Consider the following 14,235-nt stretch of genomic DNA (forward strand, 5'->3'; position numbering starts at 1 on the left):
TCAGAACATGAAACAGAAAACTGAAGGGGAACTTGAAAATTAACCATCTCATTTTTGCAGAGGAAGAAACTGAGACGCAAGGAGAAAGGGATTTGCCAAAGTTTACAAGGCTAATTTGAGGAGGAGACTCGGACCCGATCTCAAGAGGCCCCTTGGAGCTGTCCAGTTCTGAAAGCAACCAGAACGCGACGGTGTTTGCTGTGGGGGCCCTGGATTCGATAGCGCTGAATGTCTGTCCACAGGGGCAACGTAAGGTGCCGGATACTGGGGATCCAAACACAAAAAACTATAACAAAACCCACAGTCCTTATACTCAAAGAGCTTACATTCCATTGGAAAGATAAAAATATGTATCTAAGTTAAGTAAATACAAAATATTTTCAAAGCAATTTAGAGGATGAAAGAGAGCTAATAAATAGGTTGATTAGAAAAGGTGTTTGAAGGAAGACGGGGATTTAAAGAAGTGAAGATGGAGTACATTACAGCTACAGAAGAGGCATTTATGCAAAAAAAAAAATGCATGACGAAGTGTTAATTAAGTAACTAGATAGCCAGTGCATCTATTAAGCATTCATGTGCCAGGCACTGCAGTAAATACTGGGGATACAAATACATTTATGCTTTTTTGGAAATCGTGGAATAAATGGATAAAACCTATATGCTGTGAATTTGGGGGAAACCTTTCTCCGGAAAAAAATAGCTTCGGAGGTCAAAGAAAGGGAGCTACAGGAATGTGTAAATAGTGACCCCTATTCTATATTTTTTCAATAAAAAAAGCCCACTAATTTTTTATCATATATTTTATTTTATTTAAGAGTTTTACCCCCACACACACACACACACTACATACAAAGGCAAGTTTCAACATTAATTCCAAAATCTTGAGTTTTAAATTTTCTCCCTTCCTCCCACCCACCTCCTCCATTGAGAAAGCAAGTTACTTGGTCTAGGTTAAAAATGTGTAGCCATGAAAAACATTACTACAATAGTCATGTTGCAAAAGTAAACACAATTCCCTCTCTCTCCCACAGAGAAAGAGAAACCTTAAGAAAAATTAAACGAGAGGAAAAAAGTCTTCCGTCTGTATTCAGACTCCATCAGCTCTTTCTTTGGGATGGACAGCATTTTTTATCATAAGTCCATCAGAGAAATTGCTTCATTATTTTTTTCCCATGGTTAAAGCTTACTAATTCTAACTGGAAGGAGTCCTCCCATTCTGATAGGATTAACAACCAGAATAACACAGCCTTGATAAAAACAAGTTTGTTGTTGAGTCATGGATGATTCTTCCTCAGCCCATTTTGGAGTTTTCTTGGCAAAGATTTCATTTTGCAGCTGAGAAACTGAGGCAAAACAAGGTTACGTGATTTGCCTAGAATCACATAGTGGATGTCTGAGGTCAGATCTGAATTCATGAAGTCAAACTTTCCTGGTTCCAAATCCAGTACCCTATTCACTGCACCACCTAATTGCTCAAAAGTTAAGAAGGCCAAACTCCTTTTAAAACATCCCCTTCCCCCAAATCACCTGACATCATTATTCAATAAGGAAAGTGGCTAAGTGGCCTCAGTTGAGAGGCTATGTAAAATCCTATGCATGTATGTTCCTTGCTTTTGTAACTAGTCACCTATCAACTGCCCACCAGCTGACAATAATGCAACCTTTAATCTTCTAAGTCTTTGTTAAAAAAAATTTTATTTATTTAAGGCAATGGGGTTTTCTAAGTGACTTGCCCAAGGTCACACAGCTAGGCATTATTTAGTGAATGAGGTCAAATTTGAACTCAGGTCCTCCTGACTCCAGGGCAGGTGCTCTGATCTCTGCACCACCTAACTGCCCCTTATCTTGTCTTTCCTCTCGACATTCGAACAGTCCAAAGTGGGAGAATCTACTACCCAGGAGCATTTAAGGATCTCTGAGCCGAGTAATTAATCAATGAGATACAAGTACAACCATGATTTTGCTTTGATTGGCTGAATGGCAGTCTTTACTCTCAAAGAACTTACATTCTAAGGAGGGAAGCAAAGATTTAAGAGAGATTCATAGAGTTGGGGGGGGCATCAGGTCAATAATCTATCTCTTGCTGAAAAGAAGGTGGAAAAGTTTTGAGAGTGAGTGAAAAGAATTTGTCCTGAGACCCTCACAAAATGGTGATCTTGGCTAGAGATCTACCATCAGATGAGCAGTATTCAAGACAGAGGTATCTTCAGGGTGGGAAGGCAGTTATCAAGGATTAAAAAGTTGGAAGTCTGGGAGATTGAGTGGCCTTCAGGATGGACTGCTATGTTCGAGGCACTGAGCCCTAGCTCTTTCTCCTTTTTTTAAATACATAAATTGTTTTTCCATTGTTTTTTAAAGCAAGGTTTTGAGTTTACAATTTTTCTCCCCCTCCCCCACAAAAGAAAGCAATCTGATACAGGTTCTACATTTGGAATCATGCTAAACATAGATCGAAACTGAATGTGTTGTGAGAGAAAAACCAGATCCAAATGGAAGAAAGAAAACATTAGAGATAACAAATATACATAATACTTAAGACAACTTTTAAAAATTAAAGATAATAAGCTTTGGTCTTCATTTAAACTCCACAGTTCCTTTTCTGCATATGGATGGAATTTTACAAAAATTTCCTTAAAATTGACTCTGATGAACAAGTCCATCATAGTTGATCATCAATCACCCCATGTTGTTGTTTATGTGTATGTTTTTCTGGTGCTGCTCATTTCTCTCAGCATCAATTCATGTAAGCCTTTCCAAGGTTTTCTGAAATCCCTCATGATTTCTTATAGAACAATAAGGTTCTATCACATACATATACCACAATTGGTTCAACCATTCCCCAATTGATGGGCATCCCCCCAATTTCCATTTCTTTGCCACCGCAAAAAGAGATGCTATGAATATTTTTATACATGTGGAATTTTTACCCTTTTTCATGAAATCTTCAGGATACAGTCCCAGTAATGTATTACAGGATCAAACAGGTCAAAAGGTATGCACATTTTTATTGCCCTTTGATCATAATTCCAAATTGGAAAGGGTGGATCAATTCACAACTTCACCAATTAGTGTCCCAGATTTCCCACAGCCCCTCCAACATTGATCATTATCCCTTCTAGTCATATTGGCCAATCTGAGGGGTGTGAGGTGATACCTCAGAGATGCTTTAATTTGCATTTCTCTAATTAATAATGATTTAGTAGCTCTTTCTCCTTTGACAAACATACAGCATGATACTTCACAATTTAGGATCCAATTTACAGTAACACCTAAATTACTAGAAAGTAAATGTTTATAATTATTCTTTAAAATAAAGTAACATCAGCTAACTCTCAAGAGATCATTCTTACTTTTGCATTCCTTTTCTCTTCCAAAGACCTGTTTGTTGATAGTCACTGGGGATAGAAAGGCTAAAACAACAAATGAACCCTGTCTTCAAGGCATTTTCTTCTGGGAAAAGATAACATATGTTAATGTAAATACAAGGTAGTTTGAAAATGGAAAGAAAGTGACATAAATAGGGAGATCTGGAAAAGCTTTAAAAAGGAAGAGGCACCTTGAATGAGCAAGTGAGTTATAAAGAGGAAGTACATAATCAAATACAGAAAAGCAAAAAATTTTAATGCATCTTTTTCATACCATGATGCAATAAAAGTTACATGTAATATAAAGGGTCATGGAAAGATAAACTAAAACTTAATGGAAACTAAGTAATTTTAAAGAATGAATGGATCAAACATCAAATCATAGAAATAAATCAATAATTTCATTCAAGACAATGACAATGAAGAGACATTATACCAAAACTTGTGGGATGCAGCTAAAGTAATTATCAGGGGAAATTTTGTATCTCTAAATGCTTACAAGAATAAAATAGGAAAAGAGGAGATCAATGAATTGAACACACAACTAAAAAAAGCTAGAATAAGAACAAATTTAAAATCCCCAATTAAATATCAGATAAGAAATCCTGAAAATCAAAGAAGAAATTAAGAAAATTGAAAATAAGAAAACAATTGAACAAATAAAGAAATCTGAATGGTTTTTTATGGAAAAAAATCACTAAAATAGATTAAACCTTTGGTTAATCTGATTACAAAGAAAGAAGAAAACCAATTTACCAGGATCAAAAATGAAAAGGGTGTTTGACCCAACAATACCACTATTGGATCTATACCCTGAAGAGATGATGAAAAAGGGTAAAAACATCACTTGTACAAAAATATTTATAGCAGCCCTGTTTGTGGTGGCAAAGAATTGGAAATCAAGTAAATGTCCTTCAAATGGGGAATGCCTTAGCAAACTGTGGTACATGTATGTCATGGAACACTATTGTTCTATTAGAAACCAGGAGGAATGGGAATTCAGGGAAGCATGGATGGATTTACATGAGTTGATGCTGAGTGAGATGAGCAGAAGCAGAAAAACACTATATACTCTAACAGCAACATGGGGGTGATGTTCAACCTTGAAGGACATGCTCATTCTATCAGTGCAACAATCGGGAACAATTTTGGGCTGTCTGCAAAGGAGAGTGCCATCTGTAACCAGATAAAGAGCTGTGGAGTTTGAACAAAGTTCAAGGACTATTCCCTTTAATTTAGGGAAAAAAACCAGATATCTTATTGTCTGATCTTGTTATCTCTTAGATTTTTTTTTTTGTCTCTTCCTTAAGGATATGATTTCTCTCTCATCACACTCAATTTGGATCAATGTACAACATGGAAACAAAGTAAAGACTGACAGATTGCTTTCCGTGGGGAGGGGGAGGGAAGTAAGACTGGGGGGGGGGGGAATTGTAAAACTCAAATAATATCTTTAATAAAAAAAAATGAAAAGGGTGAACTCACCACCAATGAGAAAGAACTATTGTAATACTTTGGATCAATTTTGCCCAATAATATGCCAACAGATCTGACAGCTTAAGTAAAATGGATGAATATTTGCAAAAATATAAACTGCCCAAATTAGTAGTAGAAGAAATAAATTACTTAAATAATCCTATTTCAGGAAAAAGAAGTTGAACAAGCCATCAATAAATTCCCTAAGAAAAAAAATCTCCAAGGCCAGATAGGTTTACAAGTGAATTCTAGCAACATTTAAAGAACAATTTACTCCAATTCCATATAAACTATTTGAAAAAATAAGCAAAGAAGTTCTGCCAAATTCCTTTGATGACACCAACATGGTGCTAATACCTAAACCAGGAAGAGCCAAAAGAGATAAAGAAAATTATGAAAGAGATAAAAAAATTATGGTCCAATCTCCCTAATGAATACAGATGCAAATTTTAGCAAAGGGATTATAGCAAGTTATTATTAAGCTAATACACCATGAGATTCATATCAGGTATGTAGGGATGGTTCAATATCAGGAAAACAATCAGAATAATTGACCATGTCAATAGCAAAATTAACAGAAATCATGATTTTCTCAACAAATGCTGAAAAAGCCTTTGACAAATATAGCACCCATTCCTATTAAAAACACTAGAGAGCAGAGTAATAAATGGAATTTTTCTTAAAATTATAAACAGCATCTAACTAAAACCATCAGCAAGTGTTATATATAATGGGGATAAACTAGCAGCATTTCCAAAACTATCAGGAGTGAAACAAGGATGCCCATTATCACCACTATTATTCAAAATGTTAGCTTAACAATAAGAAAAGAAAAAGAAATTGAAGGAATTAGAACAGGCAATGAGGAAACAAAACGTTTTCTCTTTTCAGATGATATATGCTTAAGAGTATACTTAGAGCACCCTAGAAAATCAACTAAAAATACTTGAAATAATTAACAACTTTAGCAAAATAACATGATAGACCCATATAAATCATTATCATTTCTTTATATGACCAACAAAGCCCAACAAGCAAGAGATAGAAAGAGAAATTCCATTTGTAGCTGTAGACAAGATAAAATAACTAGAAATCTACCTGCCAAGATAAATACAGATTACAAAACAGTTTTGACATAAATAAAGTCAAATCTAAACAATCAGGGAAATGTCAATTGCTCAAGGGTAGGCTGAGCTAATATAATAAAAATGACAACTTTACCTAAATTAAATTACTTATTCAGTGCCAGACCAATCAAACTACCAAAAAACTATTGTGCAAAGAAAAACTAGTAACAAAATTCATTTGGAGCACCAATTTTAGTCAAGAATATTGAGGGCATTAATGAAAAAAAAATGCATAGGAAGGTGACCTAGCTGTAACAGATCTAAAACTATATTATAAAATGGCAATCATCAAAATTATCTGCCTAAGGAATAAAGAAGTTGATCAGTGGAATAGATTAGGTACAAGTTTCTGGGATAAGAACTTAATATTTGACAAAAACTCCTGAGAAAACTGGAAACTAGTATGGCAAAAACTAGCCACAGATTCACATCCCCTAATACCAAAATAAGATCAAAATGGATACAGGATTTAGAAATAAAGGGTGATACAATAAGCCAGTTAGAAGAAAAAGAAATAGGCTATCTGTAAGATCTATGGAGAGGGTAGAAGTTTATGAACAAACAAGAGATAAAGAATATCATAAATTGCAAAAAATAAATGATTTCGACTACATTAAATTAAAATGACTTTGTGCAAGTAAAACCAATGCAGTCAAGATCAGAAGGAATGCAGAAAGCTAGGAAACAATTTTCACAGCTAGTGTTTCTGATAAAGGATTCATTTCTAAAATATATAGAGTACTGAGACAAATTTATAAGACTACAAGTCAGTCTCCAATTGATAAATGATCAAAGGATATGAATAGACAATTTTGAGATAAAGAAATTAAAGTTATCTATAGTTATGAGGTACCAACTCACAACTTGCAGATTGGCTAAAATGACAAAAAAAGAGAAATGATAAATGTCGGAGATGATGTGGGAAAACTGGGACACTAATGCACTTACTGGTGGTGGAGTTGTGAACTGATTCAACCATTCTGGAGAGCAATTTGGAACTGTGCCCAAAGTCAATAAAAACGTTCATATCTTTTGATCCAACAATATCATTACTAGGTCTTTATCCTAAAGAGAGCATTAAGGGAAAAAAAACCCACAAGTACAGAAATATTTCTTTTTTTGTAGTGGCAAAGAACTGGAAATTGAGGGAATGTCCATCAATTGAGGAATGGCTGAACAAATTATGATATATGAATGTTATGGAGTACTATTGTTCTATAAAAAATCATGAGTTGATGCAGCTCCTCTCAATAGTTCAGTGATCAAAGACAATCCTGAGAAACCTGTATGGAAAATGATGTCCACATCCAGAAAAAAAATAAACAAAACAAAACTATGGAGGTTGAATGCAGAGCAAAGCATACTATATTTATTTTTTTAATTTCTTTTGTGTTTATTTCTTTCTTTCTCATGGTTTTTCCCACCTTAATTCGAATTCCTCTTTCACAGCATGACTAACATGGAAATATGTTAAACATGATTGAACATGAACAATTGTTTGCTGCCATGGGAAGGAGTGGTAGAAAAATGCGGAACTCATAAACTTGCAAATGCATCAATGTTAAAAACCACTTTTGCATGTAATTGAAAAATAAAATAAACTGTAAAAAAAAAAAGGAAGTATATTCCAGGTATAGGAGATAGTGTAGACAAAGTCAGAAAGAAAGTATATCAAGATTGGAGAACAGAGGAAGGGAAAGAATATTTTTAAATGAATGTTAAAAATTGTTTTTAAGTGTAGTAGTTTTAAAAAAGTAAAATATTTATTCAGAAAAAAAGATTGGGCAACAGCTAGTATTCCAGTTTGGTTGGAACAAAGAGTATATGAAAAAGAGAAATATGAAATAAAACTAGAAAAATAGGTGAAAGTCAGATTGAAGTGAGAGAAAGATATTTATATGCCAAAATGAGGAATCTGTGTTTTGTCTTAAAAGCAACAGGAAGTAACAGGATTTTTGACTGGGGCAATAACATGCTTTTAGAAAAATTTAAGAAAGAAAAAAATCCACTATAGAAAAGATGCTTTCCATCTCTGACTTTCTTTAAGAATCCTTTTCAGCACTAACATTCTATGTTCTAAAGCCCTTCCAACTCTGATATTCTATACACTAAAATCTCTAACTCTGACATTTGACAGTTCTATCAAGGGGAAGAGGAAAAGAACTGATGACCACAAAAGTATCATTTCCTTGGATATCTCTGTCCCTTTTCTCCCTGTCCCTCCTCTTTTTCTGGAACTTGATCTGAGGCTCAACTAACTTGGGACAGGAGAGAGGGAGAGAAATGGTACAGAAAGGCTAGAGTGGCTTTTGGTTCTTGCTTCTATGCTGAGCAAGCTCTAGTGGCTGAAGACAGGTTTCAGTTTCCAGGACAGAAACTTGGCTTTATGCCCCAGCACCAAGAGTTCCCTTGAAAGAAAAGCAATCTGTCCTTGGCATTTTCTGTGGAGGAGACCACATAAGGTTATAAGCTTTGCTTCCTATCTTTCATTCTGTGAAACCTAAGATAATTAGGAGAAGAAAGAATACCAATCTCTGAGCCAACCCTACCTAATTCAGAAGGTTTCCTCCCTGACTTTGGGAAATTTATATTTAATATTTATGTCCCAAATGAACTCTGCTGACTCCCAGAGTATGAGCATTTACAGAGCATCTGGGGAAATGAAATTCAGAAATTATAAGGTTTCATAAAGGTCCTAAAGTCCAATGTCTTCAATTGATGAAGAAATTAAGACATTGAGAAGTGCTTTTCTCAAGGTCACAGACTCTCAAAAGTGAAAGAATCCTAGAGGTCATCTTAGGAGAAGCCTCTTTGTGACATCCAACCTTCTAGACCTCCAGTCATGGGAACTAATTGCCCCTTCTGACAGTCTATTTTGATCTTAGACTGCTCTAATTATTAGGAAACTTTTCTTTTCATAGAGTCTAATCAAATCTGCCTCTGCAGCTGCCAGTCACACAGTTATCAGCACAGCTGGAAATAGGACCTCAGTCTCCAGGGCACTCTATACTACCCAAAGTCAATTTTCCAATTTTTGAAAAACTGATTTGATATCCAGGAGAAATCCATTATTGAGAAAGATCCAAGTGCTCCTTTAAGTCTCCAGTGGCCTAACAGATATGAGTCTTGAGGGAGACTTTGACTTTATAAAATCTCCCAGAACCAAGGACTATTGTGGAATTCCCAAAGGTACCAAGAGCTTTAATCTTGAAAAACAAAACAAAACAGTTTCCTGTACTCTAAATAGGATAGACCGTGGACTTCAGATGACATTCTGGAGAACTGGGCTTCAGAGTCTCTTTTCACATCCCCAAAGGAACCAGAAACTCTCTACTGCCACCATCCCAGGGAGGTGGAGGAGGTGGAAATGGGGGGGGGGGGACAGATGGCTCAGCAAAGCTTCAGAACTGAAGCCCCAAGTGCCACTGATTAATTAATGGGCGCATAGCACTTTGAAGATGAAAGTGCAGGAAAAGTATTTTTAAAAGTTCTGGTGCTAAGGTTGGAACTCTTTCTCTCCTTAACTGTCTCCTGAGAGATCAGGGCAGATTGGCAAAAAGGAGAGTTGGTAAAGTTCCCAGAGAGCTGTGGAAAGTTGTGGAAATTGGTTTAATTGGCCACTAGAGGGGGATAGTGAGCTATAGATTGAGAGAGGACAGTGGGGAGGGAGAGGGAGAGAAGGCAAGATAGAGGAGAGATGGCAAGATAAGGGGAGAGAGAGAGAGAGAGAGAGAGAGAGAGAGAGAGAGAGAGAGAGAGAGAAAGAGAGAGAGACAGAGAGACAGAGAGACAGAGAGAGAGAGACAGAGAGAGACAGAGAGAGACAGAGAGAGAGAGAGAGGCAGAGAGAGACAGAGAGACAGAGAGACAGAGAGAGACAGAGAGAGACAGAGAGAGACAGAGAGAGGGACAGAGAGGGACAGACAGAGGGAGAGAGAGAGAATGAATATAAGGTATTCTCATAATACTCAGATCCCTATTTCAACTCTTTTCCCCATTGATGCAGATGGAAACCCTTCTTTGCATGCCCACCCTGTGCAACTTTATATCCTTCCAAGAGTTCACCACAGGTGGTCCAAGGTGTTGGAGGCTTTCCTTGTTTACTCCCAACAGAGTATACATGTGAAATGTTGCTGCCATCTTTCACAATTGTCCTATGACTAATTCATCTTTTCTTTCTGTCATATAAATCCTTTGATAACCTTCCTTATTCCTGTTCTTTGGAGTTCTTTAGTTATACATAGTGGTCTGCTTATAATTAATTACCTTTCCATTGCTCTTTAGTGATACTCATCTTTTAAGTTCTTTAGTGGTATTCCAGTTCTTACTGCTACAAAAGGCATATTGGTCAAGGAAAATTCAGTCCTTAGAATGGGCAATAGGTAATAGAACCCATTTTATCAGCAACCTTCCATGGAAGCTTGTTGAGTCAGCTTTTGGGCCTATATATATAAAATGGACTCTTTCCTCCATTTTAGAGTTGATTCAGGCAGACTGCTTCCTGCAAATGTATTGCTGATGAAAACCCTTTTGAATATTGGTCTGAAAATGAGTACATATACCTCAGGTTTATCACAATCATGAAGCACCATATTCTTCCTAGATTGAGGGTAGGTATGGTTTTGAAGAACTATAGTGATGTGAATCTGTTCTTCCACCATCCAAAGAATAATGTGTAGAAGATGGTAAATGAATCTGAGAATTGGAGTATGTCATTGTATTGTATTTCAGTCTTTAGCTTCTTAGTAAATATACTTTTTTTTTAGGTTTTTGCAAGGCAAATAGGATTAAGTGACTTGCCCAAGGCCACACACAGCTAGGGTATTATTAAGTGACTGAGGTCAGATTTGAACTCAGGTACTCCTGACACCAGGGCCAGTGCTCTATCCACTGTACCACCTAGAGGCCCTGTAAATATACTTTTATAAAAGCTAAATGTTGTTAATTGGTTGATTGATATGGAGAAATGCTCACCAGTTAACAGACATTTGGAAATACTGAATAGAGCCTCATACACAATAGTATTAGAACTCACAATCCCAAAGAGTTACCCAAAGAACTCTGAGGGGAAGAAATAGTAATTCAGCTCTGCATACCTGACTTATTAATCTGAGTGGTATCGAGAGACTAAGCCCCAGAGCATTCACTGCCATGTAATAGTACTGGTAAAATGTTTGGGTTGAAAAGATGGAACTCTCCTGTTAGGAAAAGCTTGAGGTTGACAAAAGAGATTTTCAGTTTCCCAAAATTTCTCCCTTCTGTCTTTTTTCACCTCTGGGCTCATCTGGCTGTCTGTATTGTCTGACCTAAATATAGATAGAATTAGACAATCTTTATAGGGTGCTCATTCAAGTTGTACATGTTGAAATAAGCAATAGATAATTCTTCAGTCATTTGGATTTCCTGTGTAGATGGTCAGGCCAAACTCATTTTAGTGACCACAGATCTCTGGTGACTGCAGTGTCTTGGGAATGGACGTAATCGGGACAATGCCATCTGCAAACAGAGAGAACTTTACCATTCACTGGGAATCTCTCCTCAACCTGGACTTTACACTAGATCTCCATCACAGTGGCAAATACTTTTAGCCATCATACATCTCTCCCATTTTTATGCTTCATTTGATGATTATCGGATGGTCACAAAGCAGTTATTTCTGTTGTTACAGCTTCCAAGGTACGAAGAATGATCTTGGAGTGGTGGTGCAGTGGATAGAGCACCGGCTCTGGAGTCAGGAGTACCTGGGTTCAGATCCAGCTTCAGACACTTATTACCTAGCTTTGTGGCCTTGGGCAAGCCATTTAACCCCATTTACCTTGCAAAAACCTAAAAAAAAATGATCTTGATTTGTGAATGGGAATCGTGAAAGAGAGCCTATGAAGTAGTATTTTGCTCTAATAAGTTTAATGATTTTTTTGTAATCAACAATTACTAAGCACAATGGCATTGTGTATTTTTTAAATCTTTCAGTCAGTTTTAAGATGGCAAAGATCTTTTATCATTGGAAAAGCCTGATTATTCCCTACTAATGCCTTCATAAGGATGTTCTTAATTAGTGTAGATGACCCTAATAAAATACTTGTATAAATTGGAGTAGACAATAACCACTAGTTTTAATGCTTTCTCAGTCATCTTTTTTTCTTATATCAATTTGATCTGAGAGCTTCATGTTTTTTGAATCTTCTCCTTTATATGTCTTGTAAATAAGTCCCTCAGTGCCCTCACAATTGGATCTCCTCTTTATTTGATCCACTTGACTGTTTTCTCCATCTTTATTCTCTTGTCTTTTAAACTTCATTACCTGTGACCTTTATAACAGAATATAAAAGTTTTTATCAATAAGATAAAGATTGTATATAGACAGAGGCAGAAATTTGCCTACTCAGTATGATTTTGGAGACTCTGAGGTTCCTACTCTCCTCAAACTATCCCCTACCTACTTGATGGTGCCTGAAGTCTCCCAATTTGACTTTCTTTCCTATACATTTGGTCCCTACTAAACTAAAAATTTCCTTATGAGGGAAAATACTTTCAACTATTAGCCATTTATAACTTACTGCAAGATAATATTTTTGATCCTTTCTGATCTCACAAGGCCAACATTCTTTGTCCCTCATCACCAATCATCTGGACTATTGTAATGAAGCTTTTAATTGGTTCCACTCACCAAATCAATATTTCTAAAACATAAGTCTGATCATATCATTCCCCATTCAAAAATCTTTAATGGCTGCTTAATGCCTCTAGGAAAAAATGCAGATTAATCAGTCAGATATTGAAAGCCCTCCACAATCCAATTCCACCTTTTCAGAGTTTTTCATATTCTTTTCTTTCACATGTGTTTCAATTCACTGGTTTGCCTACTATTCCCTAAAATCAAGATTCCATTTCCTATATCTTAGCCTTCATTAAAGCTATTCCTCACTGCCTGAAATGTATTCCCTTATCATCTCTGCTTCCTAGAATCCTTAGCTTTCTTCAAAGTTCTGCTCAAGTTGCTGTATATTGTGGAAAGCAAGCATCTTTGAAGGTATGGATAGTTTCCCTTTTGTCTTTGTATCCCAATTCTTTACTCATAGTAGGCACTTATTTATACTTCTTGAATTAATTTCCTATTATTAGTAGTAATAACAAAATTAGCAGATTACAGCTTGCTTCTAAGTAGAGGTTATAATTACAGCTCAGTTGTCAAATTGAAGGAGTTGAATTTGTTTTTTCTTTCAGTCTTAGAAGAAAGGGGTCAGAAGACATGATAACTTTCTTCAAGTGCTGGAAGGGTTGTCATGGGTAGAAGGACTACATTTATTTTGTTTGCTTCCAAACAGAAAATTCAGGAACAATGCAAGAAGTCTCAAGGAGAAAAAAATTAAGTCTACATCTCAGGAATAATTTATTCACATTAAGATGTATAAAAGTGGAAGAGGCTATTTCAATGGGCTTCCTCTCACTATAGGTCTTCAAGTAGAGGTTTGATAACCAATTGATAGTAAATGCAGGAATAAGACTAAGATGCTGCTGAAGTCTTTTCCAAAACTAAGTCAAGGATTAAATTCTATAAAGTTTTTAACTTTTTTTTTGTTAAAAATTATATTTTTGTTGCATTTAAGCTCTGAATTGTCTTCCCTCCCTCTCTCCTCACCCTTCATTAAACACACACGTGTGTGTGTGTATATATATAAACATTATTTATGCTTATATAAATATAATATACATCTATAAATATAATGTATATATGTAAAACATTACTATATATTTTTAATTACCAGATCTTTCACTGAAGATGCACAGTATTTTTCATAAGTCCTTTACAATTCATAAATATTTTAAATGATAAAGTATGCTAATAAATGTTTTAACAACTGACTCTCAAGGGGAAAGTGGACACAACACATGATTTCAAGTTGAATCCACTTTATTTACACTTTTTCATCTCTTGAGTCTAAACAAGAAACAAAACAATAAATCAAGCCCTGAAATGTAACAGTTGCTGACTTTCAATAAATGCTCACTGAAAATTTAACAATTGACTTTCTTTGCATAACTTACTTCACAGTGATGATGGGTGCTGGCTATAAATTAATATATTGCTAAATTCAAAAGATCAAATTATTACCAGTTATTGGGCAGAGGAAAAGCAGAAATTCAAAGAGGAATAGGAGGAAAAGGGGAGGAGAAGGAAGAAGAGGAAGAAGAGGTAAGAGAAAAAAAGACAAAAGAATAGGAACAAAAATTTTATTTGTAGAGTCAAAATTAATACATTTATTCAT

The sequence above is a fragment of the Macrotis lagotis genome, chromosome 1 (genome assembly GCF_037893015.1).
Source record: "Macrotis lagotis isolate mMagLag1 chromosome 1, bilby.v1.9.chrom.fasta, whole genome shotgun sequence".
NCBI classification, from domain to species: Eukaryota; Metazoa; Chordata; class Mammalia; order Peramelemorphia; family Peramelidae; genus Macrotis; species Macrotis lagotis.